This window comes from Somniosus microcephalus, unplaced genomic scaffold (assembly GCF_052327205.1).
Source record: "Somniosus microcephalus isolate GS21.2 unplaced genomic scaffold, FLI_Smic_1.0 unresolved_chr1, whole genome shotgun sequence".
Classification (NCBI taxonomy): Eukaryota; Metazoa; Chordata; class Chondrichthyes; order Squaliformes; family Somniosidae; genus Somniosus; species Somniosus microcephalus.
This window is the reverse complement of record NW_028225179.1, coordinates 3,323,979-3,347,098: the sequence shown is the minus strand read 5'-3', so window position 1 is coordinate 3,347,098 and position 23,120 is coordinate 3,323,979. Positions and strand designations below refer to the sequence as shown.

The 23,120-nt window shown below is 47.9% G+C and overlaps 1 protein-coding gene across 1 annotated transcript in view; it reads right to left on the bottom strand.

Annotated features, from left to right (window-relative positions):
• LOC147093193 (uncharacterized) overlaps positions 1–23,120 on the bottom strand; it is a 108,485-nt gene that overhangs the window by 2,563 nt on the left and 82,802 nt on the right. The window lies entirely within an intron of this gene.

The following is a 23,120-nucleotide window of genomic DNA, read 5'->3' as shown; positions in this document are numbered from 1 at the left end:
GTGCTCATGGCCCCCGCGCTCTCCCTCCTGCTCCACAATCGCCTGTCCCGATTGGTCCGCAACGCGCATGCTCAGCACACAAAATCCTGCGGTTGGAACATCGGGCGTGCATGCGGAGCCGCAACATCTGGTACGCGTGAGCGGCTCAGGTGGGGGCGAGTCGGTGTTTCGCCTCAGCCGCCAGGGAGGTGCGCATGCGCAGGACGACCCAACATTCTTCCCGTCAGCAATCATTCCCTCGTTTCTTTAATAAAAACAGAAAATGCTGGAAATACTCAGCAGGTCAGGCAGCATCTGTGAAGAGAGAAACAGAGTTAACGTTTCAGGTCGATGACCTTTCGTCAGAACTGCTTGCTCTTTAGTGTCAGCCAGTGGCTCAGTGGGCAGCACTCTCGCCTCCGAGTTAGAAAGTTGTGGGTTCATAGTCCCACTCCAGAGACTTGAGCACAAAAATCCAGGCTGACACTCCAGTGCAGTGCTGAGGGAGTGCGGCACTGTCGGAGGTGCCGTCTTTTGGATGAGATGTTAAATTGAGGCCCTGTTTGCTCTCTCAGGTGGATGTAAAAGATCCCATGGCATTATTACAGGAAAGAAAGACTTGCATTTATATAGTGCCACCAGATATCCTACAGTGCTTTACAGCCAATCACAGAAATCACAGAAACCCCACAGTGCAGATAGAGGCCATTTCGGCCCATCGAGCCTGCACCGATACATATTCCACCCGATCCCCGTAACCCCTACACCAACACATATCCCACCCTATCCCCGTAACCCCACATATTTAATCCCCCTAACACTAAGGGTCAATTTATCATAGCCAATCAACCTAACCCGCACATCTTTGGACTGTGGGAGGAAACCGGAGCACCCGGAGGAAACCCACGCAAACACGGGGAGAATGTGCAAACTCCACACAGACAGTCGCCCGAGGCTGGATTCGAACCCGGGTCCCTGGCGCTGTGAGGCAACAGTGCTAACCACTATGCCACCGTGCTGCCCAATGAAGTACTACAATGAAGTAGTCACTGTTGTAATGTGGGAAAGAGCAGGGGAATTATCCCCAGTGGCCGAGCCAATGTTTATCCCTCAATCAACTTAAAAAAATGATAATCTGATCATTATCACATTGCTGTTTGTGGGAGCTTGCTGTGTGCTAATTAACTGCCGCATTTCCTACGTTACAACAGTGACTACACTGCAAAAGTACTTCATTGGGATGTCCGGTGGTGGCGAAAGGCGCTATATAAATGCAAGTCTTTCTTTCTTCACTGGTCTCACCAGCGACCTCCTCTGGCGGTTGGTTGATTGACAGCCGATAGCCCGCGCATGCGCACAGGGAGCGGCGGTTTGGGCCGAGTCCGGCACAGCGACCCATCCCGGTCACCAAGGGTAATGACCGCGCATGCCCAGAGGAGACCAACCCCCCTCCCCCACTTGGAGCTGCGCCTGCGCACTTGGATCCTGTCGGACGGAGTCGGCGCGGGGCCATTCCGGGGAAAGGCCTTGGTGTCGATTCCAGAGTCGCGATCGGTGACGCGAAGTGAGTTTTCTCCGCTCCGATTGGGTGGAGAATCACGCGGGGTGGATCGGGAGAGAATAAAGAGAGATAGAAAAACCTCGGAGTCCGCGAGGACCCGGACCGAGCGGCGGCAGTTGGACGGTGCAAGTGATCTCCTCAGGGACACGTGACCCGGGCCCGCGGCCTGATTGACGGCAGCTTCCGACCAATAGGGAGCGAGCGGGGCGGGGCTGGAGGAGCGAGCCGGCGGCGGGTCCTCCAACCAATCGGGGAGCCCGAGGGGTGGGACTAGCGGCACACAGTGGGCGGGGCTGGAGGTGCGAGCCGGCGGCGGGGCCTCCAAACAATCGGGGAGCCCGAGTGGCGGGACTAGTGCCGGCTGATTGTCTGATCCGCAGGGCAGCGAGTTTCTCCAGTCCCTTGTTCAGGGCCCAGGGCCAGGGGAGGCTGTGGGCCTTTATTCCCCGCATTGGACACAAGGCTCTTTGTCTCAGGCATAGGAAGACGTCGCATGGAAACTTTCCGCCCTCCTTTACAAAGATGGCTGCCGTTAACCTGGGCCTGTAAGGGGAAGAAATCCTCGCAACTGCGAACACGGGATCTTCAGCTTATTATTCAGGGCTTGCCTCCTGCACGAGTTGTTTATGAAGCCTCCCCACCCACCTACCGGTCCATTACTCCCTCCGTCGCGATTTTTACCCGCTGCATCGTCACGCTCCCGGCTTCAGCTTCTCTCCATCTCCAGTAACGCACTGCGCATGCTCAATATACTGGCCCCTCCTGCGCCTGCGCGCTGGGCTCTTGTAGGCTGGGTGCGGCACGTGGTCCACCGCGGGGCGTGCTGGGTAAAAGACCAGATTAGTGAATGGAACATGATTTACTGTGATCAGATTGAGGACTGAACCATGTTCATTCTAGTAGTCATGGTTTGTTTCTGCTGATCTTAATAACCCGTGTCTGCGCTGGAGATTAATATTCTGTTTAACTAGTGAATAAATAAAGCTCGAGGAACAGCACCTCATCTTTCAATTAGGCACTTTACAGCCTTCTGGACTCAACATTGAGTTCAACAATTTCAAACTTTAACCCTTACTCCCATTTTTCATGCAGTATGATTTTGCCATTACCATTTGCATCATTTTCCAAGACTCGGTTTCACAGCCACATCTCTTTCCTCAGCAACTGTCTCCGGTTCCAACTTATTCCACGTGGATTCCAACTGAACTTCCACCCTTCGTGTTTCAGATCCACCCAGGATAACTTTCCTGCCTCTTACCTTAGTAATATCTGTTACATCTCCAGCTTTTTCCAGTTCTGATGAAGGGTCCCAGACCTGAAACGTTAACTCTGTTTCTCTCTCCACGGATGCTGCCTGGCCTGCTGAGTATTTCCAGCATTTTCTGTTGCTATTTCAGGGAATAAATAAGTTTTGTTTCAAACACAGTGTGTCAAATATTTGATTTCTCCATGATAAGAGAAGACGAATTGATGTTCTGTTCCAGACTGTTTAATTTTTGGGCCTTTTCTTACTTGAGATTATTTCCGTTCTCATCTCGTTCGCCTTCTACATCAAACCCCAAGCTTGCTCCGTTTGAGTACACAACTTGTGGGTGTCATAGAATGAACTGTAGTCATAGAGTCATAGAGTTATACAGCACTGAAAGAGGCCCTTCGGCCCATCGCATCCGTGCCGGCCATCAAGCCCTCTAATCTAATCCCATTTTCCAGCGTTTGGTCCGTAGCCTTGTATGCTCTGGCATTTCAAGTGCTCATCCAAATGCTTCTTGAATGTTGTGAGGGTTTCTGCCTCCACCACCCTTTCAGGCAGTGAGTTCCAGATTCCAACCACCCTCTGGGTGAAAAAGTTCTTCCTCAAATCACCTCTAAACCTCCTGCCCCTTACCTTGAATCTATGCCCCCTTGTTATTGACCCCTCTACTAAGGGGAAAAGCTCCTTTCTATCTACCCTATCTATGCCCCTCATAATTTTGTACACCTCAATCAGGTCCCCCCTCAGCCTTCTCTGCTCCAAGGAAAACAAACCCAGCCTGTCCAGTCTCTCTTCATAGCTGACGCTCTCCAGCCCAGGTAACATCCTGGTGAATCTCCTCTGCACCCTCTCCAAAGCAATCACATCCTTCCTATAGTGTGGCGACCAGAACTGTACACAGTATTCCAGCTGTGGCCTAACCAGCGTTTTATACAGCTCCATCATAACCTCCCTGCTCTTATATTCTATGCCTCGGCTAATGAAGGCAAGTATCCCATATGCCTTTTTAACCACCTTATCCACCTGTTCTGCTGCCTTCAGGGATCTATGTACATGTACACCAAGGTCCCTCTGACCATCCGCCTTACCTAGGGTCTTAACATTCATTGTGTATTCCCTTGCCTTGTTAGTCCCACCAAAGTGCATCACCTCACACTTTTCAGGGTTAAATTCCATTTGCCACTGTTCCGCCCATTTGACCAACCCATCTATATCGTCCTGTAGACTGAGGCTACCCTCCTTGCTATTTACCACCCCACCAATTTTCGTGTCATCTGCGAACTTACTGATCATACCTTTAACATTCACATCCAAATCATTAATGTCGACCACAAACAGCAAGGGACCCAGCACCGATCCCTGCGGTACCCCACTGGACACAGGCTTCCAGTCACAAAAACAACCTTCCACCATCACCCTCTGCCTTCTGCCACTAAGCCACATCCACTGCACTACCCTCATCCACACACCTAGTCACCCCCTCAAAAAATTCAATCAAATTAGCCAGACATGATCTTCCCTTGACAAAGCCATGCTGACTATCCCTGATTAATCCTTGCCTCTCCAAGTGGAGACTAATTTTGTCCCTCAGAATTTTTTCCAATAACTTCCCTACCACTGATGTTAGGCTCACTGGCCTGTAGTTCACTGGTTTATCCCTACTACCCTTCTTGAATAATGGTACTACATTAGCTGTTCTCCAGTCCTCCGGCACATCCCCTGTGGCCAGAGACGTTCTGAAAATTTGTGTTAGCGCCCCTGCAATCTCCTCTTTTGCCTCACACAGCAGCCTGGGATACATCTCCTCCGGGCCTGGAGATTTATCCACTTTTAAGCCTGCTAGAACCGCCAATACCTCCTCCCTCTCGATGCTAATATGTTCGAGTATATCACAGTCCCCCTGCCCTATTGCTATGTTTACATCGTCCTTCTCCATAGTGAAAACAGATGCAAAAAATTCATTTAGAACCCCACCTACATCTTCCGGCTCCACACACAGATTGCCACTTTGGTCCCGAATGGGCCCTACTCTTTCCCTAGTTATCCTCTTACCCTTAATATACATAAAACACCTTAGGATTTTCCTTTATTTTGCTCGCCAGTGTTATTTCATGGCCCCTCCTCGCTCTCCTAATTTCTTTTTTAAGTATCCCCCTGCACTTTTTATACTCCTCTAGGGCTTCCTCAGTCTTTAGTCCTTTTGTATCTGCCAAAAGCCCTCCTTTTTTTCCTAATCCATTCTTGTATATCCCTTGACATCCAAGGTTCCCTGGGGTTTTTGGACCCACCCTTGACCTTTACAGGAACATGTTGCCATTGTACGATCTCAATTTCCCTTCTGAAAGACTCCCATTGCTCCGATGCGGATTTTCCTACAAGTAGCTGATCCCAGTCCACTTTGGCCAGATCCTGCCTTATCCTATTAAAATCGGCCTTCCCCCAATTTAGAACCTTTATTTCCGGTCCATCTCTGTCCTTTTCCATGGCTACCTTAAATCTCACCGAATTATGGTCACTGTCACCAAAGTGCTCACCTACTAACACTTCTTCCACTTGGCCGGCCACATTCCCTTGAATTAGGTCCAGTACTGCCCCCTCTCTTGTAGGACTTTCTACATGCTGGCTCAAAAAGCTCTCTAAGCACTTTAAGAATTCTGCACCCTCTAAGCCTTTCACACTCTGACTATCCCAATTAATATTGGGGAAGTTGAAACCCCCCACTATTATTACCCTATTATTTGCACATTTCTCTGAGATTTGCCTACATATCTGTTCCTCTATCTCCCCCTGACTGTTTGGGGGCCTATAGTACACTCCCAGCAAAGTGCTTGCCCCCTTTTTGTTTTTAAGTTCCACCCATATGCCCTCATTAGAGGAACCTGCTAATATATCATCCCTCCTTATAGCAGTAATTGACTCCTTAATTAATATTGCGACACCCCCTCCTCTTTTACCTCCCCCTCTGTCTCGCCTGAAGATTCTATACCCCGGAATATTGAGCTGCCAGTCTTGCCCCTCCCTCAACCATGTCTCCATGATAGCAACAATATCATACTCCCATGTGTTCATCAACACCTTCAGTTCATCCACCTGATTCACAAGACTCCTTGCATTAAAATAAATGCCATCCAGCCTTGCCCTGCTCCCTTGTGCCGTTACATATTTGCCCTTCCTTCCAAGCTGACTTCTTTTTTCCTCTATATTTGGCTGTACATCACCCCTATTGTAGCTCCACTCTGTATCCCATCCCCCTGCCAGGTTAGTTTAAACCCCCCACAACAGTGCTAGCAAACCTCCCCGCAAGGATATTTGTCCCGCTCTGGTTCAGGTGCAACCCGTCCGACTTGTACAAGTCCCACCTTCCCCAGAAGCAGAGCCAGTGATCCAGGAAACTAAAGCCCTCCCTCCTGCACCAACTCTTTAGCCACGCATTCGTCTGCTCTATCCTCCTATTCCTATACTCACTAGCACGTGGCACCAGGAGTAATCCAGAGATTACAACCTTTGAGGTCCTGCTCTTTAATCTGCGACCTAGCTCCCTAAATTCTTGCTGCAGGACCTCATCCCTCTTCCTACCCATGTCATTGGTCCCAATGTGAACCACGACCTCTGCCTGTTCACCCTCCCCCTTCAGAATGCCCTGCAGTCGTTCAGTGACATCCTTGACCCTCTGACCCTCCGTCTTACCTAGGGGCTTACCATTCATTGTGTATTCCCTTACCTTGTTAGTCCCTCCAAAGTGCATCACCTCACACTTTTCAGGGTTAAATTCCATTTGCCACTGTTCCGCCCATCTGACCAACCCATCTATATCGTCCTGCAGACTGAGGCTACCCTCCTCGCTATTTACCACCCCACCAATTTTCGTGTCATCTGCGAACTTACTGATCATACCTTTTACATTCACATCCAAATGATTAATGTAGACCACAAACAGCAAGGGACCCAGCACCGATCCAGGCGGTACCCCACTGGACACAGGCGTCCAGTCACAAAAACAACCTTCGACCATCACCCTCTGCCTTCTGCCACTAAGCCAGTTTTGTATCCAATGTGCCAAGGCACCCTGGATTCCATGGGCTCTTACCTTCTTCACCAGTCGCCTATGCGGGACTTTATCGAAAGCCTTACTGAAATCCATGTATACCACATCCACTGCACCACCCTCATCCACACACCTAGTCACCCCCTCAAAAAATTCAATCAAATTAGCCAGACATGATCTTCCCTTGACAAAGCCATGCTGACTATCCCTGATTAATCCTTGCCTCTCCAAGTGGAGACTAATTTTGTCCCTCAGAATTTTTTCCAATAATTTCCCTACCACTGATGTTAGGCTCACTGGCCTGTAGTTCCCTGGTTTATTCCTACTACCCTTCTTGAATAATGGTACTACATTAGCTGTTCTCCAGTCCTCCGGCACATCCCCTGTGGCCAGAGAGGTTCTGAAAATTTGTGTTAGAGCCCCTGCAATCTCCTCTTCTGCCTCACACAGCAACCTGGGATACATCTTGTCCGGGCCTGGGGATTTATCCACTTTTCAGCCTGCTAAAACCGCCAATACCTCCTCCTTCTCGATGCTAATATGTTCGAGTATATCACAGTCCCCCTGCCCTATATCTATGTTTACATCGTCCTTCTCCATAGTGAAAACAGATGCAAAAACTTCATTTAGAACCCCACCTACATCTTCCGGCTCCACACACAGATTGCCACTTTGGTCCCGAATGGGCCCTACTCTTTCCCTAGTTATCCTCTTACCCTTAATATACATAAAACACCTTAGGATTTTCCTTTATTTTGCTCGCCAGTGTTATTTCATGGCCCCTCCTCGCTCTCCTAATTTCTTTTTTTAAGTATCCCCCTGCACTTTTTATACTCCTCTAGGGCTTCCTCTGTCTTTAGCCTTTTGTATCTGCCAAAAGCTATCCTTTTTTTCCTAATCCATTATCGTATATCCCTTGACATCCAAGGTTCCCTGGGGTTTTTGGACCCACCCTTGACCTTTACAGGAACATGTTGCCATTGCACGATCTCAATTTCCCTTCTGAAAGACTCCCATTGCTCCGATGCGGATTTTCCTACAAGTAGCTGATCCCAGTCCACTTTGGCCAGATCCTGCCTTATCCTATTAAAATCGGCCTTCCCCCAATTTAGAACCTTTATTTCCAGTCCATCTCTGTCCTTTTCCATGACTACCTTAAATCTCACTGAATTATGGTCACTGTCACCAAAGTGCTCACCTACTAACACTTCTTCCACTTGGCCGGCCACAATCCCTAGAATTAGGTCCAGTACTGCCCCCTCTCTTGTAGGACTTTCTACATGCTGGCTCAAAAAGCTCTCTAAGCACTTTAAGAATTCTGCACCCTCTAAGCCTTTCACACTCTGACTATCCCAGTATCTGAGTCAATGGGACTCTCTCTGACCTTTCTCCCCAGTCCATCTCCAGGACCAGTGTGTATCTGAGTCAATGGGACTCTCTCTGACCTATCTCCCCAGTCTATCTCCAGGACCAGTGTGTATCTGAGTCAATGGGACTCTCTGACCTTTCTCCCCAGTCCATTTCCAGGACCAGTGTGTATCTGAGTCAATGGGACTCTCTCTGACCTTTCTCCCCAGTCCATCTCCAGGACCAGTGTGTATCTGAGTCAATGGGACTCTCTCTGACCTTTCTCCCCAGTCCATCTCCAGGACCAGTGTGTATCTGAGTCAATGGGACTCTCTCTGACCTTTCTCCCCAGTCCATCTCCAGGACCAGTGTATATCACAGCGTCGGCGGGAAACTCGAGCGGCAGAGCGGGGCTATAAAAGGCCCCAGAGACCAGGTAAGGCCAACAAGTCTCCGAACTCGGAGGGAAGGAGAGAGGTAAAAATTAATCCAAGTGTGACATCACCAGAAAGCGGGTAAGTGATTGGTTGGTAAGTATTTCTCTTTTTTTTTTAAGCTTAAACTCTGGTTTATAGTTTCTATAAGGTGCGATATTCATCATCTAGAATCAGAGCAGAGGGTATTTAAAAATAATATTAATAAATGTAGTTAATTACATAGAATGGGAGATCAGGCGATGTGTTGCTGCTGCAATATGTGGGAGCTGGTGGACACCATTGATGCTCACGGTGATCACATTTGCAGTAAGTGTTGGCTGCTCGAGGAATTCCGGCTCCGTGTTGAAGAGCTGGAGTCCGAGCTTCAAACACTGAGACACATCAGGGAGGGGGAGAGTTACCTGGACTCTGTGTATCAGCAGGTAGTCACACCAATTAGATTAATTAATTCAGATGTAGTCCGTGCCAGGGACTAGAAGTGAGGCAGGTACGGGGATCCAGGAGGTAGTGTTGGAGGAGCCGCAGCCCTTGCTCTTGTCCAACAGGTTTGAGGCTCTTAATCCCTGTGAGGATGGGAACAGGGACTGCGGGGAGGATGAGCAACCTGGCCACAGCACCGTGGAGCGGGGGGCCATTCAAGTGGGGGGAGTTAAAAGAAATGTTGTAGTGGTAGGGGATAGTATCGTTAGGGGGATAGATAGAGTTCTTCGCAGCCGAGAGCGAGAGTCCCGAAGGCTGTGTTGCCTGCCCGGTGCCAGGGTTAAGGACATCGCCTCTGGACTGGAGAGAAACTTGGAGTGGGAGGGGCAGGATCCAGTTGTCGTGGTCCATGTTGGTACCAACGACATAGATAGGACAAGGAAGGAGGTTCTGCTGAGGGAGTTTGAGCAGCTAGGGGCCAAATTAAAAAGCAGAACCACAAGGGTAATAATCTCTGGATTACTACCTGAGCCACGTGCAAATTTGGCTAGGGTAAATAAAATTAGAGAGTTAAATGCGTGGCTCAAAGACTGGTGTGGGAGAAATGGGTTTTGCTTCCTGGGACACTGGCATCAGTACTGGGACAGGAGAGAGCTGTTCCGTTGGGACGGACTTCACTTGGCCAGTGCTGGGACTAGAATCCTGGCGAATCGAATAACTAGGGCTGTAGAGAGGGCTTTAAACTAATTAGTGGGGGGGAGGTTTCAAGAGAGCGAAAAATAAAAATGACAGCAGAGAAGGCAATAGAGCAAGGTAGCAGTGGGGGAATTAAAAACCAGAGCGTGTCAGGAAGGGACAGAATGTATAATGAAAAAGATAAAGTAGTAAAAGGGGTAAAAGCAGGAATAAATTGTCAGAAACCATATTTGAAAGTTCTTTATCTGAATGCATGCAGCATTCGTAACAAAATTGATGAGTTGCCGGTGCAAATAACTACACATGGGTATGATCTGGTGGCCATTACGGAAACATGGCTGCAAGATAATCATGAATGGGAACTAAACATACAAGGGTATTTGACAATTAGGAAGGACAGACAGGAAGGAAAGGGAGGTGGGGTTGCTATGTTAGTCAAGGATGGAATCACTGCAATAGTCAGAAATGATATTCGGTCAAAGGATCAGGATAGTGAAACAGTTTGGGTGGAGATAAGGAATAATAAGAGGAAAAAGTCACTAGTGGGCGTAGTCTATAGGCCTCCTAACAGTTGCAACTCTGTTGGTCGGAGTATAAATCAGGAAATAGTTGGGGCTTGTAATAAGGGAACAGCTATAATCATGGGGGATTTTAACTTTCATATTGACTGGACTAATCAAATTGGGCATGGCAGCATTGAGGAAGAGTTCATAGAGTGTATTAGGGACGGTTCCTTGAGCAGTATGTAACTGAACCAACCAGGGGGTAGGCAATCTTAGATCTGGTCCTGTGTAATGAGACAGGATTAATAAAAAATGTCCTAGTAAAGGATCCCCTTGGACTGAGTGACCATAATATGGCTGAATTCCAAATTCAGTTTGAGGGTGAGAGAGTTGGAGCTCAAACCAGCGTGCTAAGCTTAAATAAAGGAGACTATGAAGGTATGAGAGTAGAATTGACTGAAGTGGACTGGGAAAACAGATTAAAGTGTAAGACGGTACAAGAGCAGTGGTGTACATTCAAGGAGACAATTCACATCTTTCAAGATAAATATATTCCACTGAGGAAAAAGGGGAGTAAAAGAAAAGACAGCCATCCGTGGCTTAGTAAAGTAATAAAGGATAGTATCCGACTGAAAACAAGGGCATATAAAGTAGCCAAATCTAGCGGGAGGATAGAAGATTGGGAAGCATTTAAAAGCCAGCAAAAAATAACTAAAAGATTAATTAAGAAAGGGAAGATAGATTATGAAAGTAAACTAGCAAAAAATATGAAAACAGATAGCAAGAGTTTCTACAGCTATATAAAAAGAAAAAGGGTGGCTAAAGTGAACATTGGTCCCTTAGAGGACGAGACCGGGAAATTAGTAGTGGGGAACATGGAGATGGCAAAGACGCTAAACAAATATTTTGTATCAGTCTTTACAGCAGAGGACACTAAAAATATCCCAACACTGGACAAACATGGGGCAATGGGGGGGCAGGAGCTAAACACGATTAAAATCACTAAGGAGATGGTACTTGATGTAAGAAAAGGAGACTGACCATCAAGTAACTTTAAAGTAAGCTTTAAGTAACTTATAAACACACTATATACAAGAGAGGTCTTTACCATGCCTCTGGTAGAAGCCTCTTACAATACTGAACAGACCAGTATTTATACCAGTCCAACAGGAAGTGACATTTACAGGAAGTGAGGTATGTACACAGTTCATAGTTCATAGTTCACAGGAAGTGATGACATAACTTCCCGGAAGTTAGCATTTTTATCACATTCTTCCCTCCTGCAGGATTAGGAGGCTGTGGTCTACCTTTTGGTCCGCAGCCGCCGAACAAGGAAGAGTCGTACCCGTTTGGATTCCCGTCGTAGAGGGTCGCTGGTCCGCTTACATGCGGTTGGCCATTGGTCAGAGTCTGTGTGGCCTGGATTTCCCTGTGAAGGGTCGGGGAGATCATGGCTTCGAGTGCGAGCCCCAATAGGTTCAAAGTCGGACTGCCTCTGTTCAGAGGGAGGTGCAGAGCTGGTCTGTGGCGGATCAGTACTTTCATGCACTTTCTCGGGGTAATTTTTGATAAAGCAGTTCGGGAGCATTTAAACTAGTATGGCAGGGGGCTAGAAACCTATGTAGTGAAATAGAGGAAAGTGAAAGGCAGACAGAAATAAATGATAAAAGGGTGAGGAACAAAAAACAAAGGGCCAAACTAATTCATAAAAAATGTGAGCATAAAAAAAGCCTGAGGGTTTTATACCTTAATGCGAGAAGCATCAGGAACAAGGTAGATGAATTAGCTGTGGAAATAGAGGTTAATAATTATGACCTAATTGGGATTACGGAAACATGGTTGCAGGGTGAGCAGGGCTGGGAGCTTAACATACAGGGGTATTCAGTATTTAGGAAGGATCGACAAAAAAGAAAGGGAGGAGGGGTAGCATTGCTAGTAAAAGAGGGGATAAATGCAATTGAAAGGAAGGATATTAACTCAGTTAATACAGAATCTATATGGGTGGAGCTAAGAAATAGCGAGGGGCGAAAAACATTAATAGGAGTGGTATATAGGCCTCCAAATAGTAAAATAGAGGTTAGGGAGGGCATCACGAGGGAAATTAGAGAAGCGTGCAATAAGAGCACAGCTGTCATCATAGGTGACTTTAACTTACATATAGATTGGACTAGCCTAATCAGTAAAAATAATGAGGAGGAGGAATTCCTTGAGTGTTTGAGGGATGGTTATCTGGATCAATATGTCGAGGAACCAACTCGGGAACAGGCTATATTGGACTGGGTACTGTGCAATGAGAAGGGACTAATCAGTAATCTTGTTGTAAGGGGACCCTTGGGTCAGAGCGATCATAACATGATCGATTTCTCACTCGAAATGGAGAGCGAAGAAATTGACTCAGAGACTAAGGTCCTGAATTTAAACAAGGGGAATTATGATGCCATGAGACGGGAACTGAGTAGGTCTGATTGGACAACGTTCCTGGGAGGACTGGAGGTAGATAAACAATGGCAAACATTTAAAGATAGAATGACAAAATTGCAAAAATTGTTTATACCAATCTGGCATAAAAGGAAATCTAAAAAGGTGACTCAACCGTGGATAACAGGGGAAATTAGAGACAGCATAAAATCCAAAGATAGGGCGTATAAAATAGCCAAAAAAAGCGCCAGAGCGGAAGATTGGGAACAGTTTAAGATAGAGCAAAGGAGGGCAAAGGGCATAATCAAGAGGGGCAAAATAGCTTACGAAAACAAGCTGGCGGAAAATATAAAAACTAACTCCAAAAGCTTTTATAAATATATCAAAAGGAAAAGACTGGTGAAAACCAAAGTTGGTCCATTGCAGTCAGATACGGGGGAATATATAATGGGAAATAAGGAAATGGCAGATCAACTAAATGCATACTTTGGGTCAGTCTTTACGAAGGAAGACACAAAAAACCTCCCTGGGATATCGGGAAAAATAGGGACATTGGCAAAGGAGGAACTGACGCAAATCAATATCTCTAAGGATATGGTGTTAAGGAAGCTAAAGGGATTGAAGGTGGACAAATCCCCAGGGCCTGATAACATGCATCCTAGGGTACTGAAGGAGGTGGCCCTAGAGATAGCGGATGCACTAAGGATGATTTTTCAGAATTCATTAGACTCGGGAACAGTGCCGATGGATTGGAGGGTAGCTAACGTTACCCCACTATTCAAAAAGGGGGGTAGGGAAAAAGCAGGTAATTACAGACCTGTAAGCCTTACATCAGTTGTGGGCAAAATGCTGGAGTCCATCATTAAGGATGAAATAGCGGAGCACTTAGCAAATGGGGACAGGATAGGACAGAGTCAACATGGATTTACAAAGGGTAAATCGTGCTTGACTAATCTATTGGAATTTTTTGAGGGAGTAACTGGTAGAATAGATGGGGGAGAGCCAGTAGATGTGGTGTACCTGGACTTCCAAAAGGCCTTCGATAAGGTCCCACATAAAAGATTAGCATGGAAAATTGAGGCTCATGGGATAAAGGGGAAAGTTTTGGCGTGGATAGGGAACTGGCTGTCAGATAGAAAACAGAGAGTTGGAATAAACGGCTCATTTTCTGAATGGCAGGCAGTAACAAGTGGGGTACCACAGGGATCTGTCCTGGGCCCCCAGCTGTTCACAATTTACATTAATGACCTGGATCAGGGAGTCGGATGCAGCATTTCCAAATTTGCAGACGACACTAAACTAGGAGGGGGGGTGGGCTCAGAGGAAGAGACCAGGAAGCTCCAGAGCGATTTGGACAGACTGGGCGATTGGGCGGATAAATGGCAGATGCACTATAATGTGGACAAGTGCGAAGTTATCCACCTTGGGTGCAGGAACGGGAGGGCAAATTATTATTTAAATGGCAATAGATTGGGAGAGGGGGAAGTACAGAGAGACCTGGGTGTTCTTGTACACCAGTCACTGAAGGCGAGCATGCAGGTGCAACAGGCGGTCAAGAAGGCAAACGGTATGCTGGCCTTCATAGCAAAAGGGTTAGAATACAGGAACAGGGATACCTTGCTGCAGCTGTACAGGGCACTGGTGAGACCACACCTCGAGTACTGTGTACAGTTTTGGTCGCCTCATCTGAGGAAGGATGTTCTTGCCATGGAGGGGGTGCAGCGGCGATTCACCAGGCTGATACCAGGAATGGCGGGAATGACCTATGAGGAGAGACTATGTAGTTTAGGGATGTACACACTGGAGTTTAGAAGATTGAGAGGGGACCTCATAGAAGTGTATAAAATTCTGACAGGTCTAGACAGACTGGATGCAGAAGGAATGTTTCCCTTGGCGGGTGAGAACAGAACTAGAGGACATAATTTAAGGATAAGGGCTAAACCATTTAGGACAGAGATGAGGGGGAATTTCTTCACTCAGAGAGTGGTGAACCTGTGGAACTCATTGCCACAGAGGGCAGTGTACGCCAGCTCATTAAATATATTTAAGAGGGAATTAGATATATTTCTACGGGCAAAAGGGGTTAAGGGTTACGGAGAGAAGGCGGGGACGGGATACTGAATTAAAGGATCAGCCATGATCTCATCGAATGGCGGAGCAGGCACGAAGGGCCGAATGGCCTACTCCTGCTCCTATCTTCTATGTAGGTACTGGGAGGGTCGCAACCTTGAGCACGGGGTTCTGCCGGCACCAAGCTAGTTGGTGTCCGATCAGGATCCTGGAGAGGGGTACCCGATAGGTCCCAAGAGTTTCCTGGTGAAATGCCATCACCCGATGTCCCACTAGGTCCTGGTGGGCAGGGAGCCAGATCCCGTAATGATACGGTAGATTCTCGGCCGTCGGAATATCGTATGTTTGCATAGGTGGGGTTGGCATCGGTTAGTTCGACCTCGTCTACAAGAGGGTCATTTTTAGACGTCCGAACGTATCTTCGGAGTAATACAGGTCCAGGAGTAGTTAGCCATGACGGGAGTGATGTTCCATGAGATGAGCGACGCTGGAATCCAAAGAACCGCTCATGAGGTGTAGTATTTGTGGCTGTAGAAAGCAGGGACCGTATAGAGTGCAATGCATCCGGAAGCACTGTTTCCCATTGCTGGTCTGGTAGGCCCCGAGATCTTAAAGCGAGACGTACGGAATTCCAGATGATACCGTTATACCTCTCTACCTGCCCATTTCCGATGGGATGGTATGGTGTTGTTTTGCTTGCAGCAATTCCCCGTTCTGAGAGGTAGTCCTTGAGTTCCCTTGACATAAAGGATGGACCCCGGTCTGAGTGAATATAAGCCGGCATGCCACAGAGAGAAAATACCTGCTCAAGGCAGCAGATTACTGTGGACGCCAGCATATTGGAGCAGGGGAAGGCAAACGGAAAACGTGAATATTCGTCGATCATGGTGAGCAAATATGTGTTCCGAGTTGAAGAGGGCACTGGGCCCTTAAAATCGATGCTAAGTCGTTGCATCGGTTGGGTTGCATGTATGAGTATACCATCTGAGGGGCGGAAGAACTGAGGTTTTAATTCCGCACAAAGCCGGCATTCTGAGCATATTTTCTTTACATCTCCAGTGGAAAAAGGGAGATTCCGTGATCGTACGAAATGTAGCATGCGCGTAACGCCAGGATGACACAAACCATTGTGGACATCCATGAGAGTGGAGGATGACATAGTGGAGCAGAATGCCCGTGTGAGGGTGTCCGGGGCCACATTCTCCTTGCCAGGCCGATAGAGAATGGTATAACCAAAAGAGGCCAGTTCCATCCTCCAAAGTTGTATTTTATTATTCTTAATTTTGGTTCGTTTTCGATTATCGAGCATGAAGGCGACTGATCGTTGGTCCGTGATCAATGTAAAGTGCTGGCGAGCTAGAAAATGGTTCCACTTCCGTACTGCCTCTATGATGGCTGTGGCTTCTTTCTCAACCGGAGGATAATGTAGCTCGGCACCTTGTAAGGTCCTGGACATAAATGCTACAGGACGACCTTCCTGATTCAGAGTAGCCGAGATCGCCACCTCCGAGGCATCACATTCAACCACGAAAGGGAGATTCTCATCGATGGAGTGAAGAGCCGCTTTCTCCAACTGTTTTTTGAGAAGGTTAAAGGCTGCAACAGCCGCTGTTCCCAGTGGAAATGATCTAGCATGCAGCAAGGGTTGGATTTTGTCCGAAAAATGAGGAATCCATTTAGCGTAGTATGCAAACAGACCGAGAGCCCGACGTAAAGAAGCCGGATTCTTAGGTGACGGGAGCTCTTGGAGCGGGCGAAGTCTTTCTGGGTCTGGCTTAATGGTACCATTGCCTACGCAGTAGCCAAGGATGTTGATGGTCGGTTGCGACTCAACAGATTTGGATTCATTCAGGGTCAAATTACGGCGATGGAGGGCATCCCGAAATTTTTGGAGGTTGGAGTCGTGTTCCTGTTGATCGTGACCTGCAATGGTAATGTTATCAAGATAGGGAAAAGTGTCCCTTAGGTTTTCCTGCTTAACCAGGCCATCCATTGCCCGTTGAAAGACAGCCACTCCATTAGTAACCCCGAATGGGAGGCGACGAAATTGGTACAGCCGTCCATTAGCCTCAAAGGCTGTGTACTGCTTATCTGAGACCTTCAAGGGTAACTGATGATAGGCACTTTTTAAATCGTAAGTTGAGAACACTTTGTATTCGGCCAGTTTATTAACCATATCATCAATGCGTGGCAATGGGTAGGCGTCCAAGTCGGTATATTGATTGATGGTTTGCGAATAATCGATGCATAGTCGCTGTTTGTGAGGTTTTAGAGGGTTCTTGACAATGACGACTTGAGCCCGCCAGGGCGACGAACATGGTTCAATGATATCCTCTGCTAGAAGTCGAGAGATTTCAGCCGCAATAAAAGATTGGTCTCCCTGATTAAAGCGCCGCGATTTCGTTATTATCGGTTGGCATTGAGGCGGAATACTGGCAAATAATGAGGGTTCATCAAGTGAAGCTGCTGATAATGCACAAAATGGTAATTTAGATGGTATATTAGAAATAGTAAGTCCGGGTTTGGATCCACCAAACTCAATGGTGAGTTTCTTATGCTGTTTTTGGAAGTCCAGCCCTAAGAGGAGATCACTACATAAGTCTTTGAGCACTGAAAGTCGGGTGGAGGGATACATACGACCATGAAGTGTCATATCAACAACACAAAAGCCGGAGATTCTGGTATTAAGTGATGACTGGGCCATCACAATTGCCTGGTCCGATGGGAAGACATGTAGTTTCAATTTCGCAACAATCTGTTCCTTAATGAAACTATCAGTACTTCCTGAGTCAATTAAGGCATCTAAGGTATGCCCTTTAATTGAAATTTTTGTGGCTGCCTGAGACAGGTTCTGTGGGCAAGCAGCTGTAATTGGTGTGGTTGCACAGAGAGTGGCTAAAACTCTCGGTGTGCTTCTTCGGGAGAGAGCTCGAGAGGAAGCTTGATAGGTCCTAGCTGGAGCATCTTGATAGGCCCTAATTGGGGCAGCTCGGTAGGCCTTAGCTGGATTGGCCCTCGTAGAGGCCCTTGATAGGCAAACTTTAGCAAAGTGTCCTTTTTTCCCGCAATAACTGCAGATTGCATTGCGAGCAGGGCAGGTTTTCCTAGGGTGAAAAGCATCTCCACAAAAGAAGCATTCCTTCCTAGATTGCCAAGAGGCTGCTAAAGTGGGGGCGTCCTCCTCTTCTTCATCAGAATTATCAGAATTAGATTCCCCCATGATAGGGTTCACCTGAGACCGCTTGAATTGTCTGGTTGCAGCTACAGCAGCAGATCGAGATCTGGGCAGCTGATAGAGGTCTGCATTTCTCTTTGCCAAATCCAGTGAACAAGCTAGGTCAAAAGCTTTTTGTAGCTCAAGTGTTTTACTTTCTAGTAGACGCTGGCGTATAAATGGAGAGGCAATCCCGCAGATGAAAGCATCACGAATCATTTCTTGGCGGTACAGCTCAGCTGAGGCTGCCTGAAAGTTACAATCTACGCTGAGCCTGCGAAGTTCTTGCAGGAATTTGTCAATTGATTCCCCTGGCCCTTGTCGGGCTGTGGCCAGTAGATGTCTAGCATAGACCTCATTTGGGGTCTTCGCATACAGTTTCTTAAGTGCCCGAATCACCTCTTCGTAATTATCCCATTCATCAACATATTCGAACACTTTTGGGGTCACATAATTGACAAGTATCTTCAATTTAGCAGGAGCATCCACTTTACATTCATCCAGAAAATTCTCAAAAGTACGATACCAATGCTTCCATACCCTGCCAGCTGCTGGTGTATTCGGGTCCAAGTCCAGACGAATAGGTCTAAGGATTTTATCCATGATGGGTGGTTCCCTGGATCCTTAACTTCCGAGTTTGTCTGAAGGTCTAGTATTTGTCAGTGTAAATACTAAGTTACTTAAATTGATGTAAGAAAAGGAGACTGACCATCAAGTAACTTTAAAGTAAGCTTCAAGTAACTTATAAACACACTATATACAAGAGAGGTCTTTACCATGCCTCTGGTAGAAGCCTCTTACAATACTGAACAGACCAGTATTTATACCAGTCCAACAGGAAGTGACATTTACAGGAAGTGAGGTATGTACACAGTTCATAGTTCATAGTTCACAGGAAGTGATGACATAACTTCCCGGAAGTTAGCATTTTTATCACAGTACTCAGTAAAATAATTGGACTTAAGGCGGATAAATCCCCCGGACCTGATGGCTTACATCCTAGGGTCTTGAGAGAAGTGGCGGTAGGGATTGTGGATGCACTGGTGATCATTTTCCAGAACTCCCTGGACTCAGGAAAGGTCCCGGCAGATTGGAAAACTGCTAATGTAACACCCTTATTTAAGAAGGGAAGTAGACAAAAAGCTGGAAACTATAGACCAGTTAGCCTAACATCTGTGGTTGGCAAAATGTTGGAGTCCATTATTAAGGAAACAGTAACAGAGCATTTGGATAAACATAATTTAATAGGACAGAGTCAGCATTGTTTTACGAAGGGGAAGTCATGTTTGACAAATTTGCTCAAATTCTTTGAGGATGTAACATACAGGGTGGATAAAGGGGAACCAGTGGATGTAGTGTATTTGGACTTCCAAAAGGCATTTGACAAGGTTCCACACAAAAGATTACTGATCAAGATAAAAAATCACGGGATTGGGGGTAATATACTGGCATGGGTGGAAGATTGGCTATCTAACAGAAAACAAAGAGTTGGGATAAATGGTTCGTTCTCGGGCTGGCAATCAGTAACTAGTGGTGTTCTGCAGGGGTCAGTGCTGGGACCCCAACTCTTTACAATCTATATTAACGATTTGGAGGAAGGGACCGAGTGCAACATATCCAAGTTTGCCGACAATACAAAGATGGGAGGGAAAGCAGTGAGTGAGGCGGACATAAAAAACCTGCAAAAGGACATAGACAGGCTAAGTGAGTGGGCAGAGATTTAGCAGATGCAATATAATGTTGGAAAGTGTGAGGTTATGCACTTTGGCAGAAAAAATCAAAGAGCAAGTTATAATCTAAATGGAGAGAAACTGCAAAGTACTACAGTACAAAGGGATCTGGGGGTCCTGGTGCATGAAACACAAAGTTAGCATGCAGGTACAGCAGGTGATCAGGAAGGCCAATGGAATCTTGGCTTTCATTGCAAGGGGGATGGAGTATAAAAACAGGGAAGTCTTGCTGCAGTTATACAGGGTATTGGTGAGGCCACACCTGGAATACTGCGTGCAGTTTTGGTTTCCATATTTAAGAAAAGATATACTTGCTCTCGAGGCAGTTCAGAGAAGGTTCACTCGGTTGATTCCGGAGATGAGGGGGTTGACTTATGAGGAAAGGTTGAGTAGGTTGGACCTCTACTCATTGGAATTCAGAAGAATGAGAGGCGATCTTATCGAAACATATAAGATTGTGAGGGGGCTTGATCGGGTGGATGCAGTGAGGATGTTTCCACTGATGGGTGAGACTAGAACTAGGGGGCCTAATCTTAGAATAAGGGGCTGCCCTTTCAAAACTGAGATGAGGAGAAACTTCCTCACTCAGAGGGTAGTAAATCTATGGAACTTGCTACCTCAGAGAGCTGTGGAAGCTGCGACATTAAATAAATTTAAAACGGAGATAAGACATTTTCCTAGCAGATAAGGGAATTAGAGGTTACGGGGAGAGGGCAGGGAAGTGGATGTGAGTCTAGGTTTGGATCAGCCATGATCCTATTGAATGGCGGAGCAGGCCTGAGGGGCCATATGGCCTACTCCAGCTTCTTATGTTCTTAATGGGACTCTCTCTGACCTTTCTCCCCAGTCCATCTCCAGGACCAGTGTGTATCTGAGTCAATGGGACTCTCTCTGACCTTTCTCCCCAGTCCATCTCTGGGACCAGTCTGTATCTGTGTCAATGGGACTCTCTCTGACCTTTCTCCCCAGTCCATCTCCAGGACCAGTGTGTATCTGAGTCAATGGGACTCTCTCTGAGCTTTCTCCCCAGTCCATCTCTGGGACCAGTGTGTATCTGGGTCAATGGGACTCTCTCTGACCTTTCTCCCCAGTCCATCTCCAGGACCAGTGTGTATCTGAGTCAATGGGACTTTCTCTTACCTTGCTCCCCAGTCGATCTCTGGAAGCTCTTTGAATCGGGAGGGTTCTCTCCAGTTGGTGCTCACAATCCTGTGCTGGTTAACCGGCTGTTGTTCCTCAGTCGACAATCCCTGTTTACTTCGAGCTGAGCACCTTCGTCAATCACACCATCATTCACCGGGAGATCTAATTGTGGCAAAGCAGAAAATAAGAACAATATTGAAAGCGTGAAATAATGTAATGTAGACTTTTAATCTGCTTACTAATAATCCAATGTGAAGGCGGAGTATTTGTTTGATTTTGTGCCTTTGCTCAGATCCCCAGTTGCGGGGCTGTGAGTTCAGTTTGGAGATTTTGCTCACAGTAAATTTCCGGCCTCCTGAGACTCCCCCCATTCTCAGCTCTAGGCGGAAATGCGCCATTTTCTGTGCGGAGTTACTGTCCGGAGCGGTGACCCTCCCTCGCTGTGATCTAAACTCGGGGCTGAGCAGCCATTGTCGGGCCGAGTTCCCTCAATCACAGAGCGGGCCCGATAACCTGCGCAACCAGCCTGTGTCTGACCCTCACTCACCGATCAACCTGCGCCGCCCGGCCCAGCACACAGCAGGGGAGAGGCACTGCGCCTGCGCCAGAGGGCAGGGGAGCGGCACTGCGCCTGCGCCGGAGGGCAGAGGAGCGGCACTGCACCTGCGCGGGAGAGGGAGAAAGGGAGCGGCACTGCGCCTGCGCCGGAGGGCAGGGGAGCGGCACTGCGCCTGCGCGGGAGAGGGAGAAAGGGAGCGGCACTGCGCCTGCGCCGGAGGGCAGGGCAGCGGCACTACACCTGCGCGGGAGAGAGCAAGGGAGCGGCACTGCGCCTGCGCGGGGGGAGAGTAAGGGAGCGGGCCTGCGCCGGAGAGCAGGGGAGCGGCACTGCGCCTGCGCGGGAGAGAGGGGAAAGGGAGCGGTACTGCGCCTGCGCGGTAGAGCTATGTCGCACGAACGCATCACTGTCGCTCCCAGTGGTGGGAGGACTACATCGGAACATATACAGGCCCAGGTTAACGGCAGCCATCTTTGTAAAGGAGGGAGGAAACTTTCAGTGCGACGTCACCCTATGCCTGAGACAAAGAGCCTTGTGTCCAATGCGGGGAATAAAGGCCCACAGCCTCCCCTGGCCCTGAACAAGGGACTGGAGAAACTCGCTGCCCTGCGGATCAGACAATCAGACGGCGCTAATCCCGCCCCTCGGGCTCCCCGATTGGTTGGAGGACCCGCCGACGGCTCGCACCTCCAGCCCCGCCCCCTATTGGTCGGAAGCTCCCGTCAATCAGGCCGCGGGCCCGGGTCACATGTCCCCGAGGAGCTCACGTGGAACGTCCAACTGCCGCCGCTCGGTCCGGGGCTTCGCGGACTCTGAGGTTTTTCTATTTCTCTCTATTCTCTCCTGAGCCACCCCGCGCGATTCTCCACCCAATCGGAGCGAAGAAAACTTACTTTGCGTCACCGATCGCGACTCTGGAACCGACACCAAGACCTTTCCCGGAAAGCCCCGCGCCGACTCTGTCCGGCAGGAGCCGCTGTGCCGGACTCGGCACAAATCGCAGCTCCGTGTGCGCATGCGCGGGCTCATGGCTGTCAATCAGCCAGCAGCCAGAAGAGGTCGCTGGTGAGAGCAGTGAAGAAAGAAAGACTTGCATTTATATAGCGCCTTTCACCACCACCGGATGTCCCAAAGCGCTTTACAGCCAATGAAGTACTTTTTGAAGTGCAATTACTTTTATAATGTAAACAAAGAAACATAGAGGATAGGAGCAGGAGTCGGCCATTCGGCCCCTCGAGCCTGCTCCGCTGTTCAATGAGATCATGGCTGATCATCCAAATTCAGTACCCTGTCCCTGCCTTCTCCCCATATCCCTTGATCCCTTTAGCCTTAAGAAATATATCCAACTCCTTCTTGAATATATTTAATGAACTGGCCTCCACAGCCTTCTGTGGTAGAGAATTCCACAGGCTCAGCACTCTGGGTGAAGAAATTCCTCCTCATCTCTGTCCTAAATGGCCTACCCCTTATCCTTGGACTGTGACCCCTGGTTCTGGCGTAGGAACCGCGGAAGTCAGTAAGCGCACCGCAAGCTCCCACAAACAGCAATGTGATAATGACCAGATAATCTATCTTTTTGTTGTGTTAATTGAGGGATAAACATTGGCTAGGACACCGGGGGATAACTCCCCTGCTCTTTCCCACATTACAACAGTGACTACACTCCAATAGTACAATAGTACCTCATTGGCTGTAAAGCACTTCAAGACATCTGCTGGTCGTGAAAGGCACCATATAAATGCAAGC